Source organism: Pinus tabuliformis, chromosome 1_2, assembly GCF_031772625.1.
Source record: "Pinus tabuliformis cultivar Carrire ecotype Pingquan chromosome 1_2, CPIR1, whole genome shotgun sequence".
Taxonomy (NCBI): Eukaryota; Viridiplantae; Streptophyta; class Pinopsida; order Pinales; family Pinaceae; genus Pinus; species Pinus tabuliformis.
This window is the reverse complement of record NC_142298.1, coordinates 1,141,351,030-1,141,368,409: the sequence shown is the minus strand read 5'-3', so window position 1 is coordinate 1,141,368,409 and position 17,380 is coordinate 1,141,351,030. Positions and strand designations below refer to the sequence as shown.

At 41.1% G+C, this 17,380-nt stretch overlaps 1 pseudogene; it reads right to left on the bottom strand.

Moving 5' to 3' along the window:
- Nucleotides 1–10,699, bottom strand: part of LOC149210221 (expansin-like A3) — a 28,564-nt pseudogene extending 17,865 nt beyond the window's left edge.
- Between the last annotated feature and the right edge of the window lie 6,681 nt (nt 10,700–17,380).

Genomic DNA, 17,380 nt, shown 5'->3' with positions numbered 1-17,380 from the left:
TATATATGTATATATATATATATATATATGTATATATATATATATATATATGTATATATATATATATATATGTATATATATATATATATATATATATGTATATATATTTATATATATATATATATGTATATATACATATATACATATATATGTATATATACATATATACATATATATGTATATATATATATATACATATATATGTATATATATATATATATATATATATATATATATATATATATATATCTATATATATATATCATAAAGCATCTCGAGTGTACATATGTTTGTCCAAAAATATACAAAATTGGGACTCAAATGCCCATAATCATGTCCGGCATATCTAATGCCCCGGCTCAGGATGAGCGGCTAAGTAGGTAACTATCGCATTGGCCACACGCCGAAAAGTGCAAACCTAGTCACGTGGCATGCCAACCACATGACGCTGCATATCCTCAGGAAGATCCTCTATGGCAGCCATTAGTACTCGGCAGCTCAGTCTCGCCAAGTGTCGCTGGACGTTATGTAGAGTTCGTTCTGTATCAGCAGCCGCCTCTTCGGCTCCTCGGCCACGCCGTCCATGCTGTGGGAACCCATCTGGTCGTACCGGCCCAATGTCTGGAACATGATCATCATATTAGTCATTTGAATCCCATCAAAAATATTTTTCAAAATGCATCCTTATATTTGAAAAATCCAAAAAACCATAAAATCAAAAAATTCTTACCAATGTCGCCCATGCTGTGTTTGGCGGTAATGCTAGATCAGGATCTCCTTGGAAATCCAACCCAACATAGGGGTAGTCATCTACGGCGATGATCTGCTGATCCCACCAGGTGAAGAAGTCATCGCCAAAGGTAGTCCTTGGGACCTCCCCACCCCCCAGACATTTCATCAGGTCAACCCACCGGCCCATGCGTGGATCTCATGGGGTGCTGATGGAAACTGCTACCCTGGGGTGGAGTGCGAGAACCTTCTCAAAAAAGAAAGAACACAAGATAGTCCCATATCCAAAGTTTTTGGTCTGTCCCCTCTTGATAGAAGTGAGCTGGCTCTTCATGTTGGCCAGAAGAGGAGTACACCAGTCAAATACAGTGGTGAGACAGTCAACTGCAACACTCATGGTTAGCCATGATTCCTGATGTAGAGAGGCTGATCCGTTCAGTCGAGCTATGGTGAATAGGATTATCCTCAGTGATAAACTCACTACATGTGTGATGGAAATCTGACTCCCAACCTTTTAGGGATGTCCCGGGCAATATATCTGTACGTAGTCCTCTATCGTGAGACTACTCCGTGTCCTTCCCCGGGAATGTACTACCTCTACCCTTCGGGAAAGGCTCGCGATGAAATAGATATCCTCCACTTCTACCCTAAGTGGCATCTGGTCAATCATAAAGGCATCCTCCTCGACATCCCAATAATCAATGAGCATCTCAAGTAGATGTGTGTTTGCTATCATATTCGGCAGTTTGAAGAATTTAAGTAAACCACATCCCCGTAGGGCTTCTAAAGCATCAGGATCATTCATGACTTCATTATCCATCGCTGTATGCTCTCTTTCTCGCCAGGTGACCGACATTCTGAGCAAAAAATGATTTTCAACCGTTAGTTTTTTGGTTAAAAATGTTTGCGGCATATACGCTGGTCCCTGTGCACATAGTATCATATAGGGCCCACATGTACGCGGGTTTCACATTACCAACCCACGTATACGCCGCGGTGAAGTTTTTGGCAAAAAATTCAACGGTGAAACATCAATTAAAAATCTTAAAACCAGTCACAATCAATTGCAAGCTAAGTATAAGAGTTACCTGGAGGTTTTTAAAGAGTTTGAATGGTTGAATTTGGCGTACAGGAAGTTTGCTCCTTTTGCTCCAACTCTTTGCTCTCAAACTCAAATGGTAAAGATGGTGAGTCCAAAATCCCTTTTATAGGTTTTGAAAATGCAATTTTTTTTCAAAATTTTATTTTGTTTGGCCTGATGAGACTTTTAACTTGGGAGCTTGGAATGTCGAGAAAGGTTTGTTTTTCAGGACATTTTGGACGTTTTTTCGACAGTTTTGAGACGGTTCCATGACTGCTGACCCGTCATGGAAGGTATCGTTTTCTCACTGTCATATAGGTTAGGGACACCATTTTTCCGTTGCATTATGCATACTAGCCTCCATTTGCCAATACATCTGCCATAGGGTTGACCCCATCGTGTTATGGTTCGTAAGCCATCTTCACTTGCCGATTCTTTAGGTCATTACACGATGGTAGAGCCATCCTTTACATGGGCATCGTAGTTAGCACCTCACTGACATTTGTTGCCCATGCTGCTCCGATTTGAGTAGGCTCGGGAGTCCTCTATAGTCCCGCCATGACTTATGCGTTGAAGACTCATTCCTCTTAGCTTCTTCGCTTTGTTCTGGCCTTATACCCTAGAGGCTCCTTTGTGTTGAGTTGTACTACTGCATTGCATGTTGACCACTTGCACCTTTTGGCCTAGATCCGGCTTCACTTGGACTCGTGTTTAAGCCAAATTTTGACCATGACGACTGCAAAATCAACCTTGCATACCTTTGACTTTTGCAACTTGACACACCTTGACCTGTGGAAGGAACACACCTTTGAGTGTCACTCACCAGTTTTCACCTCCCTGCATTGAGCATAGGAACGTTCCATTCCTAGGAACTAGATCATCTATTTCACCGACACTCGTTCTTTCCACTATACCATAGAATTCTTTTATTATTTTTAAAGCTTAACAGAAAAAAGACAAAAAAAATAAATATTCCAAAAAGAGCAGGAACGGGACAGTATTTCCATTTATTGTTGGCAGCTAGAGTCAGTCATGTCGCCCTTGAACAAAGAACTCAAAGCAAAGTCTCCTTCGTTTGGGCGGGATTTAGTTTGACTTAGGTATGCCGTAACCTTGTTATTGAGTCAATTCTCCCCTGATTGGTTATCTCTTCCAATCATATGGAGGGTTCGTTCGTGCCTTCTGCATGACGAACTTATACAGAGTCATCATATGCTGCCACATAGTCACATTGAGTCGTGCTTTTGTTCAAGGGAAGTGAGCTTGAGTCGGCCTCTCTGCAGTGTCTCTTGACTCATTTTTCAGTCGGCCATCCCTGGTTGTCAGTATCATGTCTATCATCACATCAGCTATATTGGTCCTTTACTTGTGCCGGTTTGAGAAGGTCTCCATTGACTTCTTGCTGGCGGGTCTTGTCCTTATCTACGACGACACCTTGCTCTGAGGACATGCCTAGAGCTGCACCCTGGCCCTATTTTCATTATTGATTGGTCACCTTGTGCTCAGCATTGATCAGTATCATGGGTCTTTGACTGAGTGGTTTCCCTTGTGTTCGACATCAGCTTACATTATCACACATTGGGATTCGTGGAGTACCTTGGTTTGCATTTGACCCTTTTGGTGGATACCTCGCCTCTGTGTCAGCTTTCATTATTGGTTGGTTCAAAGGGTTTCTATCATGCGCTAGCCACATCTTGTGTACGCTAGAAACATACTTCGGTTGGGTTACTACATCTCTTTCATCCAATTCCTTCCACATTATTGGCCTACGGGTTACACTCGCGCTAGATTGATGAAGGATGCCTTAATGCCTTCCTTCTAGCGAATCTTTCCCTATCGATTCCGACTCATTGCTCCGGGGCAAAGATCTAGAGTCCATTTGGCAGTACCTTGGGGTTTGCAGTCATTAGTGGCAGATCCTTCGCTATCGACAGTGGGAAACCATCATTGTCTCCTGATCGATAGATTCTTACAGGTGTTCGACTCCAGCTCATCTATTCACACTTGTTAGATTGTACTGGGTACCTTGACGCTCATTATCATTATCGGTGAGTAGTCTCGCATTTGTTAACGGTATACATCAATGACCGGTAATCAAATGATTTCTCACATGGTCGACTTCAGATCATTTATTCCCATGGTGTAGAAATGTACCACGGTGGTTGGTGAAGACCTCAGGTTGTGTCAGCATTCATTGGTTCGCTTGACAGTTGCTCCTGTTGCTGCTAGTTGATACCACTCCACCTTATATGTTGCAGTCAGTCATGGCGACATTCTATATGCTGGCACCTGAGTTTGCAGTGTAGTACCATCCTATTCCATCATGTTCAGTTGGTACCTTTTGGGATCAGTCTTTGATATCAGTGATCCGTTACATCTTTCAGCATCATTGACAGTCTTATATGTGATATTCAGACATGTACTTGTTCGATCATGATCAGATGATCCATTATGTATTTTCCAGTCATTTATACTTGTATACTTAGTGGATCCGCTTGTACTTGATATGTGGACATGCTTTACTTTTTTTGAGCATGGGTATGCCCGCCTCAGACAGTGTTTCTTTCTGATCTCCTTTTGTGGCTTGGCAGGTTGAATTCTGGTGAAGTCCTCCTTGGCTTTTGACAGATTTCCTTTCCATGTACTTGCTTAATACATTTCGGCCATCATGTACCCCTTCTGACCTCATATATTAGGGGGCATCTGTTATAGCTCCAAATCTCACTCTTATGGTTTGTGATGCTGCACTCATGGCCTAGGGCAACCCCTCCTTCTAGACCTGGTCCAAAAATTTTAAAAACAGTGTTTTATCCCTTATACGTGACATTGCCCTGAGTTAAACGCGTGTATATGCGGGTAGGCATATACCCACACCACGTATATGTATTAAAAAACTTAAAAAAATATAAAACTCCTTAATTTCAGGTGGAGATCGCAGGTTTTACCTGCTGATCACCTGTTAGTGCTCGTGGCCCAATTGTTCCCAACCAACTCCCAACTAAAAAACTACTTTGGGAGAGGTATAAAAATACCTCAATGGGAAGGCCTAAAAGAGGAGAGAAGAGAGAGAAAGGTTATTATGCTGAGATTTTCCCCCTGACCAAGTCTGAAGACCCTTGTGCCTTCTGCACTTCCCCCATTTGTACATGAAACCCTTGTTTCCTTGTGTGTTGATGTTCATCCACTACTTGTGACATCATGGAGTAAGTCATGGAAGGAGTTTGTTAAAGGCTTGAGGCTGGATGAATCCAGAAGGAAGCTTTGCTTGGAGCTTGCGAAAGGTGACTCAGGTGAAATTATTCCTTTTCTGTACTTTATTTGTCTATAATAAAAGAAACACATGTCTTGGTTCCTGATATAAATCTTCTTTATGTTTATGATATTCATGTTGGAATTCATATGAGAATGGTTGTTTAAAGTTCATAACTAACTACCTTTTCTTTATAACATGAAAATGGTTTCTTTGTAAGGTTTTGTCCATATACTGATGTGTTCTTTGAAATTGGTTGTTTTGCAGGACAAAGGAGCAAAAGGAATTTGAAGAAGGGTTTGGACCCTAAAGGACCTTCTCAAACGTAGGACCTAAGGTACGCCCCCTTATCATAGAATTTGCTTATAATAGCTTAATGGCTGTGTGAATGTGTGTTTCTCTATATAGACAGCTTTCAGTCTGCCAGGGTTTCAACCCAAAAGCCCTAGGGGAACATTTCCCTTAACAATCAGCAGAATCATAGGTCTTCCACTTGGGCTCCCTTGGAGCAAGGAGGAAAAAACATTGGGACAAGTTTCTAAGAAGACATTTTTCAGCCTAAGGAGTATCCTGTAGAGGATAAAAATGGGGTCAGAAGGACAAGCTTGCCTCCTCCATGGAGTGAAGTCAGCTACCAGATAATGAAATATATCACCTATGAAGGGAGGTTGAGCATAATTTATGGTTATCACTTCAGGTTATTGCATGAATTGAGATATTGGATGAACCTACCTCTAGCTAGAAAACTCAGCCTCCCGTATTTCCTCCTCTAGTCTTTGATAGAATGTGGCACCAAGCTAAATGCAGGGGTCCCAGACCAGCTGTCCCACCATGGGCTCATCAAACTGTTGGTAGAAGATGCCCTACACACATATACCATCCCCAACCCTTGGGAAATTTTCAGGGATATGTCCAGAGAAGATGACATCAAAACTTTGACCGAGGGCATTAGCCCATCCAGTAGTGAAGAGGAGGAGAAAACCGAGGAACTTGATAAAAACAGTAATGAGGAAGCACAAGACATTCAAACAGAGGGAAAAAAAAAGGAGAAACAGAAAGAAGAGGAGAAATTTGACAAAACTACTGCTGAGCCTAAGGCAGAAAAGAAGACTGCCACAGGCAAGATAGGGACTCATCAAGAAAAGGAGAAGACACCACCAGAGATAGCAGAGACACAAGCAAAAACAGCAGACACAAGAAAGACTGCAGGAGATGAAGGAAAAGAACAACAGGAAGAAACATCCCCTGAAACATTGGCAAGGGAAGCAGCAGTTGTGCTTGCTGCATTAAGCACTCTAGCAAAACAAAAAGGAAAAAGAAAAAGGAAAACCTCTATGTATTTCAAAGCTAGAAGGAGCACCAGGATTAAGGTGGGCAAGCCCCAGCCACCATCAAAAGAACCAATTATCATTGAGGATGCACCTACTAAGAAGAAGGAGGAATCTCCCTCCAAGATCTCTATCACCTATGAGAGAGGGAGTCCCAAAACATCCACCTAGAAGGAAAGAATCAAGTTGATGGACTCCAAAGTAGTCCTACAGGAAGCTAAAACATCTCTACAAGAGACACTGGCCAAACTTAAAGAAACTAAAAAATTAGAGGAGAAGGCAGCAAAACAGTCACAAGGGGATGGCAAGGCCAAAGAAATACCTAAACCAAGCCCTCAACCTAATTTAGGCTCCTATTACAATCTGCTAGAAGGTGGGAAGATCATCCCACAAAAAATTCTCTGTGCCTCTTTTCTTTGAATTAGAAAAAGAAATGGTCAGAACCCACACCTGGATGCAAATTGCTAAATCTAAAGGAGTTGAAGATATAGGGCACATGGAAGACAAGCTGAAAGAGTTGAGAGGGGAGTTGGCCATGGTAAGGCACATAGAGTGCAGTAAAAGAGCTCAACTACATGAAGAAAATGAACTGCTGAAAAAGTAGTTACAGGAATGGGAAATTCACCAATCTTGGGAGCGCAGCAACAGCAAAAAGGTCCACTAGCAGACAATGAAGCAGCAGAGAAACATCAACAAAAGGAAGAGCCACAGACTGATGTTGAAATGCTAATGAAACAACTACAAGAAAAAGAGTCTCAGGCAGCAGCTGAAGTGAAGATTTTGAAACAACAGTTGCAGGAAAAGGAAGCCCAAATGGCCTGCATGGCCAGTTGGGCAATGGAGGCCTTATAATGTAGACAACCAGCTAGATCTTATGCAATATATCTTAAAAATGAATGGCTCCAATTCTAGATTAAAACATTGGCCCAAAGGGGCACAATCCCATTCCAAAATTATAATCAGTTTATGCATTTATGTGATAGTAGTTCAACAGAGGATAAAGCCAAATTAGCATAATTTTACCTACACAATATGGCACTCCTTGATATGAATTTATGGGATCTGAATGCTGCATTGGGAGATCTACAGCTCATGGCTATGGCTTCTTGGTTGAGCCATGAGGAAAAGAGGGCAATGGAAATTCAGAAGATCATGACAAAGGAGTTAAGTGAACCCCTCCTGATAAGGGCCGAACCAGAAGATCCCTCAGCTCTCATCTATGCTCATCAACACCTTGCAAGCAACCCTCAAGTCCTCCCTAACTATGTTGAAAGGCAAGCATAGGCTATCACTCACTTTGAAGATATGGAGGGATTATTTGGCGATAACTGCCTTCATGCTTACACAAAGAGATGGAATACATTGTCCCATAGCCTGAAGATAAGGGAGTATCACTCCCCAACCAGAATGAGGGAAGCTATGAGGAGAGTACCCCTATACAAACAATCAATGTAAAACTTGAAAGCCAATTGGACTGGTCTTAAGTTCAGTCCTCCACTACTACTAGGACTGTTGGAAGGGGTTAAGGAGGAGGAAGAACAACAACAATGGGAGGAAGTGGACAGAAAAATAGGTTTTCATGACAGAGAAGAGGACATCACCTCAGAGGCCTGGGGTGTCAGGGAAGCTGTTAAAGCCATTAAAGGTGAAGAACTGGATTAGTTGCTCGGAGGATGAGCAACCCATTCAGCAAGGGGATGATGATGAGCCTCATAAATGGGTAACTATATGGGCTCATTCTGCCTATTATTTTCATTTAATCCACCATTCTCCATAGTTTTGTGCATGTTTTTGAATATATTTATGTCAATAGAGTGAATGGGGATAGTCACTTTGCCACATAGTCTAATGAGTGTTTATTGCATATTTTTGGACATTTTTGGACAAAGACCAAGCATTTATGAGAAGATTGGTAGCCAAACTCGAGGAAACAGGGCTGAGGACTTATAGGAGGGGTGTATCCTTCATTAATGAACCCTTCCTTGAGTTCTCCATCAATAACTCGAAGTACAACAGCCCACAAACGATGATTCCAAGGGGCAGCCGAGCAGGTTTAGTGAAGTTGCTGTTATCTGCAGTTTTAAGTAGTCGAGTTCCTAAAGTTTAGGAGGACTATTGGGAGTCCTCACTTGTATAAATAAGAAGGCTTCAAGCCTCAATAGGTTAGCCATTTGATAGTCTATTTCCGCACTTTAGTGCAGTCTTGTACTCAGCTCATTTTTGAGCTCTTTTTGCAGACAGTTTGGTGATGTAACTATTATTTTTTTATCAATGAAGAGTAACCCAGCTTTGAACCTGTTATGCTCCTATACCAATAGCTGTAATATTTCATGATTGACTGGTAAAATTCCAAATATGTTCATACTTTCCATACTGCAAAGGTTCCATATTTTGAAAAAATAAAAAAAATAAAAAATGAAAAGAGGGTATGCCGTAAAAGAAATATCAAAGGGCAAAAAGAACGAATTGGTCAAAAAGAAAGAAAATGAACCCCAAATAAAGGACCAGGAAAGTGTGCTAGTCCAAAATGCCACTACTATCTCATTTTTGCAAAGAAGTTCAATGTGTGCAATTAGTTGACTTTGTCACAGTTGATGGATGGCCAAACAACTTAATCTTGGCGAGTCCATGTTTAAATTTCCTGTTTAGAGGTAGAGAACAAAATCTGTCCAAATAATCCAAGCTTGGCAGATAAGTAGTTAGGTAGAGAAGCAAAGGTGCTCAACAGTAAAATCTGACCCCCTGGAATAAATAAGGACAGACTTAGAGAGGAGGGTAGTTAAAAGAAAAGAAGAGAGTAATGGTTTGCTAGTTTAAATGCACCCAAGGAAAAAGGAAGAAAAAATGTTAGGTATAATAGGCTGGGTAGGCAGTTTTGATGTTGCAGAAGCAGGTTTATAAGCAATTTTGTCTTTTAAAGATGATTCATCTCATGGATATCATAAGCATAATGGCAATGATTTGGCTACAAATCAGGTGATGCATGTCTAATTTCCCTCCACATTTCTCCAAAAAACACTTACTAACCTCCCCACAAGGATGTTGGGATCTGCTCAATACTCCTAGTTCACTTCATTTCATGAAAAAGACTAAGTGAAACTCTGTTTTTACTTAGGCAAAGGAAGCCACATTTCTTGTGTAAAAATACTTTTCTCCTCTCAGCCTAAGTATCTCAAACATTAGACTTAGTGCTAATTCCTACCTCATATTCATATTAACACTTTAACTTTATTATGTAAATCCCTATGCTCTTTCCCTTTTCCCGTACTATATTTATATATGAAAAACCCCAAATTTTTTTACATATCCTACCCCTGCTAACTATGGCAATATATCATTATGTTTTGGGAATTAATGGTTCACCCGGAACCATATAATAGCCATCCCCGTGCAAACTATTGAAGTCAATTAACCCCAAGTTATTTGATTGACCAACAACATTGCAAACTGCATAAAATACCCTCCCCGTGCTCAAAAATCAACTGTTAATTAACACCCGGTTAATTAACCAAAGTTTAAATACCCGCCCGATATATTTAAAACATTGAATATTATGTGGGTCCCCCGCGCCGTAGCCCTCCGCCAGTTTCATTCGCCGCCAACCGTTGGATCTGGCCCTCGCCATCCAACGGCCCACAACAATATCGCAACCCCTCCGCGTCCGAACGTTAGCGCTCGTGGGATGGTGGTTTTGCCGCCGTACCCTGGGACAGGTGGCAGCCTCCCGCACTGCTCACTGCCCTCCCCTCCAATACCACTTTTGTCCAAAAGCAGTGCGAGGGTCAAACCGCTTACTGTCCCTGCTGCCTCCCTGTTGACATCACCCTCGCGTCATCTACCGACGTCACAACCACATCAGCACTACGTTAGCGCCACGTCACCCCGCTACATGACAAAATACCGCGTCATGCTGACGTCATCCAACTAAAAAGCGCCAAAAGCCCGCCAAAGTCAATTTTTCGTCAAAAACCCGTGAATGTGTCATTTTCGTTCATTTCTATTGGTTGCTTTCACGAGAGCGGTGCACACGGTTTTCATCCAAATCAGATGTTCGACTACACAGTCTGCCACCCAGCTAAATTGAGTCCATAGTTCGGCCTTCCAGCTCGTCCCGCCACCTGCAATTTGCACAATGCACTCATAAAAACATGTATTTACATAAATTTCGTTCCCAAACCCCCTGTTTCTAGCTTTCCTATGCAAATTTTCCAAAAACACCCAAATTTAAGTTAAATTCACCACACTGCCTTCAAAAGGTGCACCAGAACCACTGTTTTGCCCACTTTTACCAAAAAACCCTGCAGACCTCATCTTCCTCTACAAATTTCGCCCTGTGAGCTAAATTCCAATAGACTTCGGCCTGCAATTCCCGGATAAGAGCCCCAGAGTTGTCGTTTTACCTATTTGGCTACGAAAACTAAATTCCAAGTTGGAAAATTACAGATAATTGAGCAATGGAAGCTCCAGTTGCCCTGAACATTGCCCCCTTCAATGCACCTCATAAAGACTTAGAGTGGTTGTCCTTGGCTGATAGGGATTTTCAAATTCAAGACTTAATTGGTGACAAAAATCACCTCCAATCATTATATGAAATTAGAAACAGTCACCTAAACAAAACTGATCTCTATAGGATATTAGAATCCAATCTGCCTAGACACTATCTCCCCTCAGTAAATGTATTCCCAGATGTAATCCGCCTGAGATGTGCCAATTATGAACCTACACAAAGAGCAGTTATGACTCCAATTGGAACTGTCCTTTTTTATATAACTCCTGAGTCAATCAATGAAATGCTACACTTCAAACCTAGTCAGCCTCTGGCTCCTCTCTCCATGGGACATTTGTTGGATGAAGGCTCTAAACTATCCACTGCAGAAATAGGCAGAATTGCCAAGTTATTCATGAGACCAGATTGCCAGCCCAGAGAGCCACCTCCTTTTCACCATGTCTGGTTCAATGAAGCTGGAAGATTCATTATTGATATGATATCCTATGTCCTGGGATTTAAGACAAGTGAATATGTTGATGAGACAATTTTAGCTCTGATGTCCATGTTTATTCCAGGACATCCTCCTGCTGTCAAATTTGACTTTGCTACTTTCATTACCAACAAAATCCATGAACAATTCATGAGTCTAGAAAGAGAAGGGGTCTTCAAGTACACATCATATATATATCATCTGTTCCTGTACTATCAAACAGACAGTTTTCAGTTGCATATCAGAAAATTGGATACTAAAGGAGAAAGGAGGTCTGTGATATTTTGGACCTCAGTGTTCCATCAAGTCCATAGTTCTCCTTACACTTACTGTGAATTCATTCATCTATTTATACATCCAGTCTCCTCTCTGCTGATGAGAACTCCTACTCCCAGACTCTCTGGTGACATGCAGAAAATTTTACAGCTCTCCAAAAGCTACAAAATAGGTGAGTGGTACTTCTACCAGAATCACACTGAGATCAGGATATATGGCTGTGAGCTATGCCCCTATAAACTGCCAAAATATGTGCCTATGAGACTGTTTTCTCTTGAATACTTTAGGCAATTTATCAGCTCAGATTTGACTCATTTTTATGGTGCCAAGAAAAAAGCTCAGCTGAAATTAAGAAACCAATTAGGCCCTTTCATCATTAACAAAAAGGAAGGATGGCAAGATGCTGAAAAGATATTGGGTGAACAACTCAAATTAAAAAGGAGCTTTTGGTGGGTACCCTATGACCCAAATGGATTCATTTGTGATAGAAAGGTAAAAAATAGGCTATCAGCCTATAATCATTGTAGGATCCCTGAAATAGAGTAGTATGCTAATCAAGATGAGTGGGTAGAGGGCACATTGATAGAAGAGCTTACTGAGGAAGAAAAAATGGAACAAGCAATGAAAAATCTTGAAAAGACTCTTGACCTGGACTCTTTTGGACAGGTGTCTTTCAAAGTACCTCAGCAAACCGGAGTGGGCACATCAACTGCTGCAACTTCACAGCAACCTGCCCAAGAAAGCACTACACCAGCGGCAAGGACATCTAAGGGCAAAGAAGTGCTGGATTCAGAACAGCACATAATGACAGATCAGCCAACATCATCAAAACAACAAGGCCAAGGGCAAATTCCTCCTGCCCAAACCAAAGCACCAGAGGTACCAGCATTGCAGACTCCTCTAAATGAGGAAAAGGGCAGAAAAAGGGACCGAGAAGAGACCACACCTGTAAGTGGGCCAGCAGAGCAACCAGGGGAAAAAAGGCAAAGGATAAATCCTCTACCTGAAGAGGAAATTATTGAGGAAATCATAGAAAGTACAAGAGGCGAGAGGGCAACCTACCCACAAGCATCTTCATTGGTAGAAACATCCACTAGCTCTCACAGGCAGCAATTGGAGAAACAACATAGTGTGGAAGTTTCCTCCACAAGGCCACAAAGCAAGCAAGGTTCTGATATCAAAAGAACATTCACGGACATCAAGGCCCAGAATGAGCCAATAAGACTGCAACTTTATGATCAATTTCTCAAAATGACCCCTGCCAAACAACAAAGGTTAATGTCTGCATATGATATTAAAGAAGGAAAAATGATCTTGAGCCACTTCAAGCCTAAAGTGCAATAGCCACAGTCAGCACCTGATTATATTAGAACAAATCTGGAGGCCCTTGCCAAAGACATTCACCCTTTGGACCAGATTGAGTTGCACAAGAAAACTCGAGAGATGGTCTACTCCACATTGGCAGACAAGGCAATATTAGCTCAGAAATTGCAGGACTCACTGAACAACACATCTGCCCAACTAGATTTGGAAAAGGCATCTTCTTTAGCCAAGGACAACAGGATAAAGTCCTTGGAGGAAATTATCATTGAGCCGGGACATGATCCCAAGGATTCCAAGGGAATAAAAGCATTGATAAAGAAAAAGGAAGAGGACATTGCTGCCCTCAGGAAACAATTGAAGCTGCCAATTACCATGCATCCACAAACCACAGAGGTTGTGCAGGAAAAAGCAAAGGAGGACATGATGGATTTGCTGATGAAAATGAATCAAAGACTATGAGACAGAGCAGGAATTGGAGAAGGCATTACAGGAAAAGCAGGGAGTGTCGACCTCCCAGCCATCTCAAATAGCTCCCACAGTTGCAACAGCAGTGCCTCCCACTGTCCCAACATCAACAACACCAAATACTATAGCAACAATAGCAGCAAGCAGCAGCACTACCATGACCACTGAGGAATTGATAAAGGCTATGGAGGATTTAAAACTACAAGTATCAGAATTAAAAGAGGCCAAAGAGAAATTGGCAAAGTTAGAAATAAGTTATCACAAATCTAAAATGACTGTGGGAGAAAAGACAAGAGAGGTAAAGGAATTAGAGAATAAGGTAAAGGCATTGGAAAAGGACCTCTCTTTAGACAAGCCTCTAGGAAAAATCAAGGGCATTTTGTGGGATAACGTCAGTGAATCAATTAGTAATGTATGGATATCTATTCAAATTATATATGAACAGATTGACTTGATAGCAGCAGCCTAGGTGGAAATTCAAAAGGCCAGAAATTTATTGGGACATAAGCCCGAACAGGCCAACAGGCTAATCCAGTTTTTGAACAATAAAACCAAGGAAGAACTAGCAGCATTGGACATCAGAGATAGGACAGGCACCATCCTGACAATCAAAAGAGTTCTGACCATGAGGACTCTGATGCAGAATTTGGAGAGGAAGAGCCAAGATATGCAGGTGGAGATAAATTCTTTTGTAGAAAAATTTGCAGTTTTGTAGGAAAGGGGTTTGCCTAGTCTATTGGGAAGTAACGAGCGCCTGCTGAGACAAGCCGAGTACCAGCTCAAGTTGAATAGACATGCTGCTGATCAACAAAATGCAGCATCATCAAGTACTCCAGCAGAGAAGACCCTCCCATCTGGCCAAAGTCTTTACAGTAACTTGGAGAATCTGTTTTATATTGAGCATGAAGTACAACATCTTTTTACAGTCCAGCTTAACTTCTACAGGTACACAGATGTTGATGAGACTGATAAAGCTGCAAAGACATCAGTGGCGAGAAGAGCAGTGGTGGCAAAGCATGTTGGAAATCTTGTAGGCAGGTTTCAAATTTTTGTTTTTCCCAGAAAACAACAGATATCATAAAGCAGATAAAGGAACGGGTGAGAGTCTCACGGGGCTATAGACTATCGAATCAAAATTAAATTCCCCGAAATAGCTAAGCCAGCCGCGCGGAATATCAGAGAAGCATCCACCGGCCGAATCACTGAGAAAACAATCAATGCACCTCACCAACTGAGTGGCCAGCACATCAGCATTTACTTCTGCATTTATTCCTTCCCGTTCCCAAAATCATTTACTTCTCCTGTAGAGTAGGTAGAAGAAGTTATTGCTAGATATTATCTCATTGAGATATTTTGTAAACATTTTTTTACAAATACCTTCCCAAGAAAAGTATTAGGGGTTGGTGATACATTTATAGAACTGCGCTGTAACTCTGAAAACTCTTTTGAATAAAAGGTTGCTGGAATGCGTTGTTGCTCTCTGGTTGTGGAATTGATGACAGAGGACTATGTTGCAGAATTCTCGAATTATTTCATGGATCAATAAGTCTTTTTAACTCATGTTTTACGGTTTCTGTGTTTTTATATATCATCTATGTTCATAGTCCTAATAACAGGGAAAAAGAATAACGCAGAATTTACTTAACTGTACTCTATGTTCAATTTTTGTTATTATTTATGTTTTCTTCAGAACTAGCATAAACAGGAATCCTAAATTGCTCCTGTTTCCCCTGGTTCTTACATCTTGAATATAGTTGAGGAATTCTTAACTGCTCCCTAGCACTATTCATCCACTTTCTCTCTGTCAGCATGATGAAGGATTCTTAGTTTCCCTTCACCCCCTGACTCTATCTCACCCGATTCCAGCTTACAATTTGTTCCATGGTCGATTACCTTGCTCTGTAGTACCCTCCTCTGTCAAAGAAACCATATCCAGCAGTTCATCCTCATAGACTCCATTAGCCCAATGGACTGAACTTCTCATATTTACACCCCTGTTCTATTGAATGTCACCATCCAAAAATCAAACAAACCCCTGTACTTCATAACTAGCCTAATATACCTAAAAAAAAAAGCTAAATAAAAAAGAGAGAGCCCTCTCTGGATGCAAATTGGCTAGAACCTACATCTAAAATATTGGTCTGTGGTTACCTCAGCCGTATTCCCTTTTCTTACAACTTTTGGGGAACAACCTGAGTGATAACATCATTGGCGACTCCACTGGGGACCTGAATGATTCTTTGTTACTGCTGTCTATTTTCTAAAGCTACAGATGGAGCCTGAAGTTAGCCAGGTAGCCTTTGAAACTGTTTTTGCTATGCAATTACAGGAGTAAACAAAATCTGCTTCAGTCAATCTCCAGCCTGGTTTTAGGCTTTGAAAAGTTGTCTCAAAGACTTGATCAGTTTCCTTGTTTCAAACATATCTGAAGGAAAACCCAAAGCCTTTGATATTTCAAAAGCTTCCTTCAAAATATTGTCAAAAGTTGTGTTCTTCAAATACTTCCAAAAAATACCAAAAAATATATTTAGAAGCTCGCTCCAACTGAGCTTACTGTTGGGAAATCATAAGTTCTTTCTTCCATTACTGCTGCTTCTCCTAGTCCACCGTAAGTACTTCAGAATATCTTTTCCACTCCCCCATCCACTGCACATATCTCAGCTGTTATCCATGTTCTTCCAGCTGTTACACTTTTCCCTGCAAATATGGCAAACCGATATACACCCCTGTAGTTGCCTGCAAATCCAGGGGCTATGACTCAAGATTATCAAAGAAAAATTACCTATTTTGATGGTACTGGCACCTAGAAAGCTCAACAGCATACTAAGAAAATGACAGATTATTTTGAGAACTATGAAATTGATACTGATGATGTGAGAATGAAAATTTTTGTCCAAAGTTTAACTGGTGATGCTAGGACCTAGTTTAGGGCACTCCCTATAAACACTATTGCTGATCCAAATGCCCTTTATCATACCTTTTTGACCATATGGGAAAAGAAGAAGGACCCATTACATATCCTATCAGAATATGAAAGCTTGAAAAGAGGCCCACAAGAAACTGTTCAAGATTACTGTGCCAGATTTAATAATGTGTACAATGCTATTCCTCAGAATCTTAGACCTCCACTAGACTTGGCCTTGATCAAATTCCCTGATGGATTTGATTCTGACATGGCTTACCAGCTCAGGGAAAGAGCTTCTCCAAGCTTAGAAGACATGCAGAGCATAGCTGTCAGTGTAGAGGCCAATCTAATTTCTAAACAAGCTCGAGCTAGAGCTGAAAGAAGGACTCCCTTCAAAGAAGAACCTTCTACATTTGAGCAAAAACTAGATGCAATTATCAAAGGAATGGATAGATTGGGTGATAGAGTAGAAACAATTGAGAGGAAATCCTCTTGGGATGGTCAACCAAGTAACACCGGAAGAAATCCAAACTTCAGGAAAAATCAAAATCCTAATACTAGAAAGGCTGGTCTTGACCAAAACATCAGGCCTCCATTCCAAGAGAACTATGCTGAAGCTTCAACTTCTAGTGAATCAACAGAGGACACCCAAATTAACTTAATGGGTCTAAACAGTGAACAACAAATCTTTTTGACCCAAGATGATCAAGAAGCTCACACCTTTAATCAATTTCAAATCAAATCGGGGAATCATTCGATTTTAGAGAGGGATATGATGCAGCTGTCTACGAGGTTCACAAGCAATATCAATTGAGAAGCAGAACGATAGATGTCCCTAAAACTAACAAACAGAAAGATACCAAGCAGCCTAAAAAAGCAAGGGTTAATACTCCCCCTACACAACTCTTTGCTAGAGCAGACCTCAACCCAAAAGAGCCCACGGTTGAGGACATATCTGACTTACAACCATCAAACAATCAGCCCTCCACTTCCTTTCCTCCCAAACAATATCCAAAGGAATCTCCTTAAATTAATTTTAAAGTA